The sequence below is a fragment of the Eptatretus burgeri genome, chromosome 12 (genome assembly GCF_056783735.1).
Source record: "Eptatretus burgeri isolate ZD-2024b chromosome 12, Ebu_testis_v1, whole genome shotgun sequence".
Lineage (NCBI taxonomy): Eukaryota > Metazoa > Chordata > Myxini > Myxiniformes > Myxinidae > Eptatretus > Eptatretus burgeri.
Window position 1 is genome coordinate 31,460,275 of NC_140972.1, and position 10,111 is coordinate 31,470,385.

Consider the following 10,111-nt stretch of genomic DNA (forward strand, 5'->3'; position numbering starts at 1 on the left):
CTCCACGGCCAGGAGACTTCTTTGTAGCATTCTTCAAAGTTTTCTTCGGCATTTTTTTTATGTTTTTCTACGCTGAACTATTAATGTTTTTCAGTTTTGGGCGTATTCACAACGAGTTGGACGTATGCATAACGTATTAGGAACGTACACAGAACAATTCGATAACTCATAGATAACTTATACCAACGAATGCTTAGCGTGTTGTCGGCGTTCACAAAGTATGGCCAACGATAGTCTAACGCAGGGGTCGGGAATGTGTGGCTCTTTTGATGATTGCATCTGGCTCGCAGATAAAATTGGAGTTTGAAACTTTGAAAGCCCAATATTTCTCGCAGAAGCTTTACCTATAGTTTGAATGGTGTCGTGCTTCATTCACGTGCAGGGGTGAACTTGGCAGAAGGAGAGAAGAAAAAAACACCTCCGAATTGGCTGAAGCGGTTTTTGTTTCATCCAGTCATGCGGCCGAGGTGACTAGTGATTTTGGTTCCTCCAATGACGTGCCAACGCCGAGACGCGTCACAGAATTCATCTCGACCAATCACGCGCCACCGCTGAGGCGACAGCATCCCAGAGTCGGCCGGCCGTGCCACACCTCTCGAGTATATAAGCCCGTGCGCAGGCCAGCCAGACTCGCTATTTGCCAAGCCTAAGTTGGGTCAACATCTCCCTCTCTCTCATTTTCTCAAAGCTAACCCTTCGACGAAGAAGATGGCGAAAAGAAAAAAAAGATGAGGAGTATCGTACATTTCAGGACGAATGGGCCGAAGAATTCACCTTTGTGGAGAGAGCAGGTTCTGTGGTGTGTCTAATTTGCAATGACAAAATTGCATCGATGAAACGGTCGAATATAAAGCGGCACTTCAACACATGCCATGCGAACTTTGCATCAAAATACCCTGCGGGAGACAGCAGAAAGAAAGCGTGCCAAGAGCTACTGAGCAGGGTGCAAGCCAGCCAGCAGGAACTCCGCGTATGGACCCGGCAAGGTGACTATAATTCCGCTCGCTTTGCTGGATCTTTAGCAATAGTGAGGAATGGAAAACCATTCAGAGATGGCGAGTATGCTGAAACGTTCATGCTGGATGGAGCCAATGAACTTTTTGATGATCTTCCAAACAAAGACAAGATAATCAAACGGATACAAGACATGCCTCTGTCGGCAAGAACTGTTCATGATCGTACCATCATGATGGCAAACCAAGTGGAGGAAACGCAAGTGAAGGACATAAATACAGCGCCGTTCTTTTCCCTGGCTTTGGATGAGTCAACAGACATAAGCCATTTGTCACAGTTCAGTGTGATTGCAAGATATGCTGCTGGTGATACACTGCGCGAAGAAAGTCTTGCTGTTCTGCCAATAAAAGGGTCCACAAGAGGCGAGTATTTATTCAAGTCTTTCATGGAGTTCGCTCAAGAAAAAATCTACCTATGGATAAACTTATCTCAGTGTGTACTGATGGTGCTCCATGTATGGTGGGGAAAAATAAAGGATTTGTGGGGCTTCTCCGTGAACATGAAAATAGACCCATCCTAAGTTTCCATTGCATTCTATATGAGGAGGCACTTTGTGCTCAGATGTGTGATTGGCAGCTTGGCGAAGTGATGTCACTGGTCATTCGTGTGATCAACTTTATTGTTGCCCGAGCCTTAAATGGTCGCTAGTTTAAAACGCTACTGGATGAAGTTGGAAATAACTATCACGGTCTGCTTTTGCACAGCAATGTGCGTTGGTTGTCAAGAGGGAAGGTGCTTCGCCGTTTTGCGGCTTGCCTGAACGAAATCCGGACTTTCCTTGGAATGAAAGGGATTGAGCATCCTGAGCTAGCCGAAACTGAGTGGCTCCTCAAGTTTTACTATCTCGTGGATATAACTGAACATCTGAACGAGCTCAACGTGAAAATGCAAGGCATTGGAAATACAGTGTTATCCCTTCAACAAGCCGTGTTTGCTTTTGAAAACAAGCTGGAGCTCTTTATCATGGATCTTGAAACAGGTCGTTTACTACATTTTGAAAAACTGAGACAATTTAAAGATGCATGCACAGCAAGTGAGCCCACTCAAAACTTTGATCTCCACCAATTAGCTGGCTTCACATCCAGTCTCCTACAGTCATTCAAAGCATGCTTTGGAGAATTTCGTGTGCACACTCGTCTTTTTAAGTTCATCACCCATCCAAACGAGTGTTCACTGAACACAGCCGACCTGAGTTACATTCCTGGTGTCTCTGTCAGAGATTTTGAAGGAGAAGTGGCTGACCTGAAGGCCTCAGACATGTGGGTGAATAAATTCAAGTAACTGAATGAAGATTTGGAAAGAATCGCACGACAGAAAGCGGAGTTGGCGAGCAAGCACATGTGGACAGAAATGAAAAAACTTCAACCCGAAGACCAGCTGATTATCAAAACTTGGAACGCGCTTCCTGTCACATACCACACACTGCAGCGTGTGAGTATTGCTGTATTGACCTTGTTTGGATCTACGTATGCATGTGAGCAGTCATTCTCACATCTTAAAAACATCAAGTCCAACCTACGATCACGTCTAACGGATGAAAGCCTCAACGCTTGCATGAAGCTTAACCTCACCAAGTACCAACCAGACGACAAAGCCATCAACAAATCCATGCAGCACCAGAAGTCCCATTAATGGTGAGTATTATAACAACATTATTTAAAATAATAAATTCAGAGGCTTATTATACTCACATTTAGTTGAATTCAGTCTTAAAATATATTATATGGCTCTCACTGAAATAGATTTCCAAATATTTTGCTTTCATGGCAGAGTCAAAAACGTTCCCGACCCCTGGTCTTACGTATGCATCGCACGCGGCAGCGTATCGCCGACGATCACGTGGCGAAGCCTATTTATAGGCTGTCGCTCAACGATTTAAATCAGAACCAAGCTAGACATCGAAGTGTCAACATGCCGAGGAAACATTCGAAGAATGCTGCCAAGAAGTCTCCTGGCCGTGGACGCGGACACAAGGAGGATCCATCATCACCCACACCCTCCCCATCACGCTCACCTACGACTACCGACATGGACCGACGACTACTACTGCAACTGCTACTACCACTACTACGACTACTGATAGTACTGACATGGACATCTACTCAACATGGAGTCTGAAACACTGACTGGTTCCTCCTGTGAAGCCCATTTTTATATACAAATTCCCCTAAACGCTGCCAATATGCCATTATACGGAAGCTGAAAGTTAGAAACACGTTCAGTAAGTTCTGTGGTCGTCCGGAAGACGTCAATCAAATACATCTACATAAGTCAATATGCGTTGGAGATACGTTATACATAGGTTCAAAGCACGTTACTCGTAGGTTAGAAATAAGTTTCGGGTACGCTAAACATTACCTCGACGTGTTTCGACTTATGAATAACTTACAAGTAACGTGTGTCGATGTGCGTCAACGATCGCATAACGTGCCTACAACTTATGGCCAGCGTATGCGGAACGTGTGAGTCATACGCTGGCATACGTCAAAACATTTTGACCATGCTTAAAATTTGTCAACGAGCTCAGCGTACTACGACGTATGCCAGCGTGCTTCAGCGTGCTCTTCACGTATACAAAACTTACCCATAACGTATTCGAAGTGTGCCAGCGTATTCGGCAAATTTTTCATACGTCGGCATACGCTGGCTAAAACGTCAAGGTGTGACAGGGCCTGACGGTGATGTTGACACTTCGATGTCTAGTGCGGTTCTGATTTGAATCGTCGAGCGGCAGCCTTTTAATAGGCTACGCCACGTGATCGTCGGCGATACGCTGCCGTGCGCTATGCATAAGTTAGACTATCGTTGGGCATAAGTTGTGAACGCCGACAACACGCTAAGCATTTGTTGGTATATGTTATCTTTAAGTTATCGAAACGTTCTGTGTACGTTACTAATACATTATGCATACGTCCAACTCGTTATGAATATGCCCAAAACTGAAAAAAAACATCAATAGTTCAGCGTATGCCAGCGTTTTACATACATTTTGATACGTTGCCATACGCTGGCTAAAACGTCAAGGTGTGACAGGGGCCTAAGCCATGGAGGCTTCTTCTCTGCAGAACAAACACACCAAAGCTGACATCCACGTTCATTTACAAAGGAAAAACTGGCATTGCCTCGTCAAAAGATAGTACTTGAAGTACTACACATCTTTCTTTGAAGGTCCTCAACATTGTGATACTATTGGCCTTTCAAAGAAAGAAAAGGTCACGTGATGTCGGATCAGGTGAACATGGAGGATCATCGACATTTGCATCCCGGCTCTTTACGATCATCTTAAGCAGTGATGCAGATGCTCAAAATACTCTACTGGCCTTGTATTTGTACATTTGAGGGTCACGTGTGTATACGATTCTCACAACATTGGGGGGAGGAGGCGGGGGGGGGGAGAGAGAAAGAAAGAGAGAGAAAGAAAGAGAGAGAAAGAAAGAAAGAGAGAGAAAGAAAGAGAGAGAAAGAAAGAGAGAGAAAGAAAGAAAGAGAAAGAAAGAGAGAGAAAGAAAGAAAGAGAAAGAAAGAGAGAGAAAGAAAGAGAGAGAAAGAAAGAGAGAGAAAGAAAGAGAGAGAAAGAAAGAGAGAGAAAGAAAGAGAGAGAGAAAGAAAGAGAGAGAAAGAAAGAGAGAGAAAGAAAGAGAGAGAAAGAAAGAGAGACTTGTCCTTTTATTAAAAAAAAGTATAAAGGATAAAAATTCAACACAACAAAGCAAAGGATTATATACAAGAGTGGGAAAAAAAGAAGAGAAGAAACCAATTCAATTTTCAAGTAATCGATAAAGCATTGATAACAGTTTATACACAAGGAACACCCCCAAAAAATACATTAGAGAGAGGAGAAGAAGATGATAAGAAGAGAGAAAGCAACACAGGCTCCACACGTACCGCTTGGGACTGAGCAACAGCCCTTTGCGTTTGCACGTGCGTGCCGAGAGAGCGAGAGCGAGACTTCTCCCCTTTGTTACGAGAAAATTCAAGTTTCACATGGTGAAGTATGTTAGTACAAGCATCAAAATAAATAACCAGGAGAGGAAGGGGTAACAAAGAGGTAATATTAAATTTATAAATTGATTCTTGGAGCACCAACAACCATGCAACATAAGGATTGTTTCACACACCACCGGTTTTTAAATAAAGCAGGATCTTGAGTTTCAAACTCAAAAAGAACACGCGACTTAACCAATGCTTTAAAAATCGTGAAGACGTCATCAGCTAAAACATCAGTGTTTTGGAATTTTCGCTTGCTCGATAAATAAATGGTAGGTTTTGCTTCAGAACACAAAAAGTTTGCTAAAAGACATTCATTTTTACATTGATACAAGATATTAAAACCAAATATAAAAACACAATGTGTAAAACACAAACGGAGCCCCCGGATCACACGTGACATGATTCCAAAAAGCGAGGCCAACCTTTAACATTCAATGAAAATGTGAAAAATGGTCTCCAGGGTGTCGCAAAAGGGCCACAATTCCGAGTTTTCAGTACATATATGGTGGGACAGGACGTTGCAAGGCAGGATGCTGTGCGCCAGCCGCCACTGCAGATCGCCCGAGCGCTTGACAATAGGTTCTCTGTACAACACCTGCCATTTTATTGTAGTGGAACGGTAAGCTTGAAGCAGCGCTCGCCAATGAGCTTGTGGCTCTGCAGGTTTGTCAGGAAAAAGGGTGAGAACACATAGATTGTACACTGAGGATTTCTCCATCCGGTTAAAGGGCATAAAACTTTGAAATAAAATTAACAGATTTGGGAAAGGACATTGGGAAAGATGGAGGGCATCTTCAATGTCTGGGTCCCATATTAACCCGGTTTGCTTAAAGGTCCGTAGGATCACAGAGAAAATTCTGCCAATAACTCTGATGGACCTCACACTGGTGGCCACGGCAATGTCAGCAGCTGGCTTCCATCCATGTACAAGGGGGTTCCTGAGGTGTTCAACTCTGGTAACGCCGACATCAATAAACTTTTGCATGAAAGATCTGTCACTACAGACCCCATTAAAAAAGGATTTAAAAATATTGGTTCCTTTAAAAACATCTGAAGGGAGTAAGCACTGGTATCACGGTGAAAAGAAAACGCCTGCCATGCTTTCAGCATTCTTCGGTAAAAAGGGGGACCGATGTCATAGCCACGTGCTTCGTGTTGAGAAGAAAGAGCTCGTCGCCATAGCCAAGTTTCCCAGCTTGCTTAAGCAAGCAATGGGCAAAGGCTTTCCATGGGACGTCGGAGTATAGAAGCCTTCGTGCTGAGAGGAGGCAGAAAGCCATCACTTTGCTCGTTACCTCCATTTGCCCCTGTCCACCTTCTGTAGTTGGTAGGCTTAGTATTCCTGGCCGGAGCCAGTGCTTCCCCCCCCCCCCCAGAAAAAGTCCACAAAAAGACTTTGAAGATTTTAGGATAAAAGCTGGGGCCTGCAGTGCCTTAAAAACATGCCATAGCATTGATGCCACAAGATAATTATTAATGACTAGAGTAAGACCCCGGTAGGAAAGCTGCTTAAATAGTCAGCTCCATTTTGTTAACCGCTGCTCGGTTTTGGTAATCAGCGATTCCCAGTTTTTTGAAATAAAAACTGGAATTCCAAGAAAGACACTGAGGTAGTGTATTCCTTCATTGGTCCATTCAAGCTGCCCTGGCAGGGTTGGAAGGGGAGTCTCATTCTGTGGACCTAAATAAAAAGCTTTGCTCTTTTCCATATTAACTTAAGTCGAGCAAGCCAGGCTAAATTCCTTGACAGACTCAACCAAAGCACGGACATCGTCATCTGAGTGCACAATTGCACAGAGATCATCCGCAAAAGCAATGGTTTTTATGGGATTTTCGAACAGCAGAGGATAAAACCCTTGTAGCCGTGTGTGTAAATGATGCAGTGAAGGTTCAATTGATAGGGAGTATAGAAGGCCAGACAGGGAGCACCCTTGACAGATACCTCTGGTAACAGGGAAAGGCTGACAAGATGTTATTTACTTTAAGCACACTAAAATATTATTATACAATAGTTTGACATAGCAGTATCCCTGTGTCGTAAGAGGCGACCAGGGTTGCGTCAGGAAGGGCATCCGGCGTAAAACATGTGCCAAATCACTATGCGGATCATACGAATGATCCGCTGTGGCGACCCCTAATGGGAGCAGCCGAAAGAAGAAGAAGAGAAGTTTGACATAGCAAGTAAAATTTTCCTTAAAACCAAACCCCCGTAAAACAGCAAAGAGATAAGAATGATCAATTGTGTCGAAAGCTTTTTCTTGGTCTAAAAACACCAGACCAACATTTCTATGTTCAGCAATACAAATATCGATCATGTCACAGACAATAAAATACTATCGTGTATTGCCCTTTTAGGAATGCAATAAGATTGATCGGGTGTACAATCTCCTCAATCAAAGGTTTGAGGCGGTTGGCAAGAACTTTCGAGAAAATCTTGTAGTCCGTGCAGAGGAGCGAAATGGGACGCCAATTTTTTAAGTTGCTGGAGGTCTCCTTTCTTAGGTATGAGAGTGAGTGTGGCTCTGTGACAGCTAAGTGGTAACAAGCCTGACCGTAGGCTATCAACCAGGAGGTCAAGCAGCTCAGGTCCCAACAAATCCCAGAAGGCTTTGTAAAACTCTGCAGGGATTCCATCAAGTCCAGAAGCTTTACCTGTGGGCAAAGTTTGCAAAGCAATAGAAAGTTCGTCAAGAGTCACTTCCTTGTCAAGTTTTTTACATGCAGATTCAGACAAGATGGGCAAAGAGGTGGTTAAGGAACGAATCATGTCTTCCTTAGTGTTTCTGGCACAATACAAGTCAGAGAAGTATTGTTTGGTCAAGCTCCTAATGTCTTTTGGATCGTGTATTGCTCGGCCTCCTGGTGCCCGCAGCGAAGTTATTTGCTGGTTTCTCTTTTTTTGCGCTTCTAACGCAAAAAAAAAACTTGGAAGGAGTATCGATAAAGCTGTAGTTCTCCATTCGCAGCCTTATTAGAGCCCTTCTGGCTTGTTTTGTACAGAGTTGAGTGAGGAGGGCTTTCTTCGTTGTTAGTAGAAAACTAACTAGTCCTTTCAGCACTGGGAGTTTGAAGGCTTGACTGGAGAGACAATATTTCTTTCGCAATTAGAGATTGCAGCGCAGATTCATTCTTGGTACAAAAGGAGCTATATTGCTGGCAAAAGGTCCTGATATGGGTTTTCGCATTGTCCCACAATTGTGCGAGGCAGGAGTAGGAAGGATTCCGTAGTCATAAACCTTCTCAAAAGGCTTGGAAGGCGACAGGAAAAGCGTCATCTTGCAGAAGACTCGCATTGAAGGTCCAATGGGCAGTGCCACGATTTCGAACCGGGGAAAGTATACGAAGAACAACCATGTGATGGTCCGAAAAGCCACTTGGGGTGATGTCAACATGGTCGATGACATTTAAAGAGTCATTATTGATGTAAAATCTGTCTATCCTTGCAAGAGATAGCCGGCCATTTGCACATCGTCACCACGTGTATTGTCGTGCAGATGGGTTCTGGAGTCTCCATACATCCATAAGGGAGAATTTGGACAATGCCCTCTTTAAGGGTGCCGTACTTGGTGGGTGGGGCTTTTCTCCATTACGCTCAAGGGTGGGATACAATGTGCAATTAAAGTCCCCACACAGACAAACAAGACCATCAAAAACAAGGTGTGTGAGGAACATTTCGAACTGTGTAAAGAAAACTAGTCTTTCTGTGCTTGTACTCGGTGAATATACATTTATTAAAGTGTGTTTATAAACATTATAAAGGAAATTAACTGAAACTAAATGCCCTTTAATAAACTCCATGAAAGTGACATTTTCAGGACAGAAAGAAGGATTTAAATAAATAGCCACTCCAGCACTCGGACAGGTCAAGCTACTAAAGAACCATTGTCCTTTCATGCTGCGAGTCCATTCGCTCGAGCACGAAGAGCTACATCTTGTCTCTTGCAAAAGAACAACATCAACATGTTTTTGCTCGACAAGCAACTTTACCTGAGCTTTGCGCAGGGGTGAACGTCCTCCATTTATATTTAAAGTTACAATAGAGAAGATCATAGTGTAGGTAGGGAAGGTTTGTCAGGTAAAGGGAAGTTGGGTTGTGCTTGTAGCTCTTTCCAAGCTTTCAATATACACTTCCTAAGGCGAAATACTTGTGACTCAGTCACACCAAGGTGTTCGGCCTTGAGGAGGAGACGTCTTGAAGAGGTTATAAAGCCAGACAGGTTCGGGAAGAAGGTGATAATCTTAACGTTTTTCTTTCGAAAAATGTCCTGAAGAAACTGGAGAATTTCCATGGGTGATAAACCATCATCACCCTCCAGTTCCTTGGCTATTGCTGGGTCATTCCAGACCTCGCTACCAGCACTAGAGGCAAGCGAGGCCCCATCTGAGTCGTAATCCGAATGGTTTTTATTTTTCTCCTCACACACTGAAGTCGATGCTCTCACAACGGGAAAATCGTCTTCTGCTAAAGGTGTAGCTGTTTCCACAGCGGGAGTTTTAAAGACCGTAACAGGGATTGACGTTTTTGTATCGGAGGCTTCGCACTCTCCCTCTGGGGCTGTTACTTCTTCCTCCTCCATTACCTCAGACACTCCGTCCTCAGCAGGACGCGCAACGAGAGCAGGTTTGTGGTTCTTGATTTTAATGTCAGTGACTGGGGTGGTGACCACAACATCTTGGGGCGTTGCGCTCGGTCCTTGTTCGTGAGAGGAATGAACGGAAACGTCTCCTCCCTTTTTAGCGAACACACTGAACCTATTCTGCAGCAGAGGACCAGCTGGAGGAGCTTGTTTCTAGGATAGAAACATTGCGTTCATTCGACGACGCTATCTTTTCCGAACAGTTCGCCTGTGTGTTCTCACTTCCGCTTCCTCTTTTATAATTCCTCTTGGAGGACACGATGATAAAACCCGCGTCATCAGCCGGGGAATTATCGGTTTCCGCGCTCGAATGTGAAGGTCGATCTCCCGTTGCAGACGCGCCATTATTATTACTAATATCGACTCTAGATGTGCCACTAGGATCGGCGCTTGTTCCTAACTGTCTAGATGTGCCACCGGATATATACTTCGGGCAAGCACCTTTTAAATGTCCTAAGGCACCACACGTG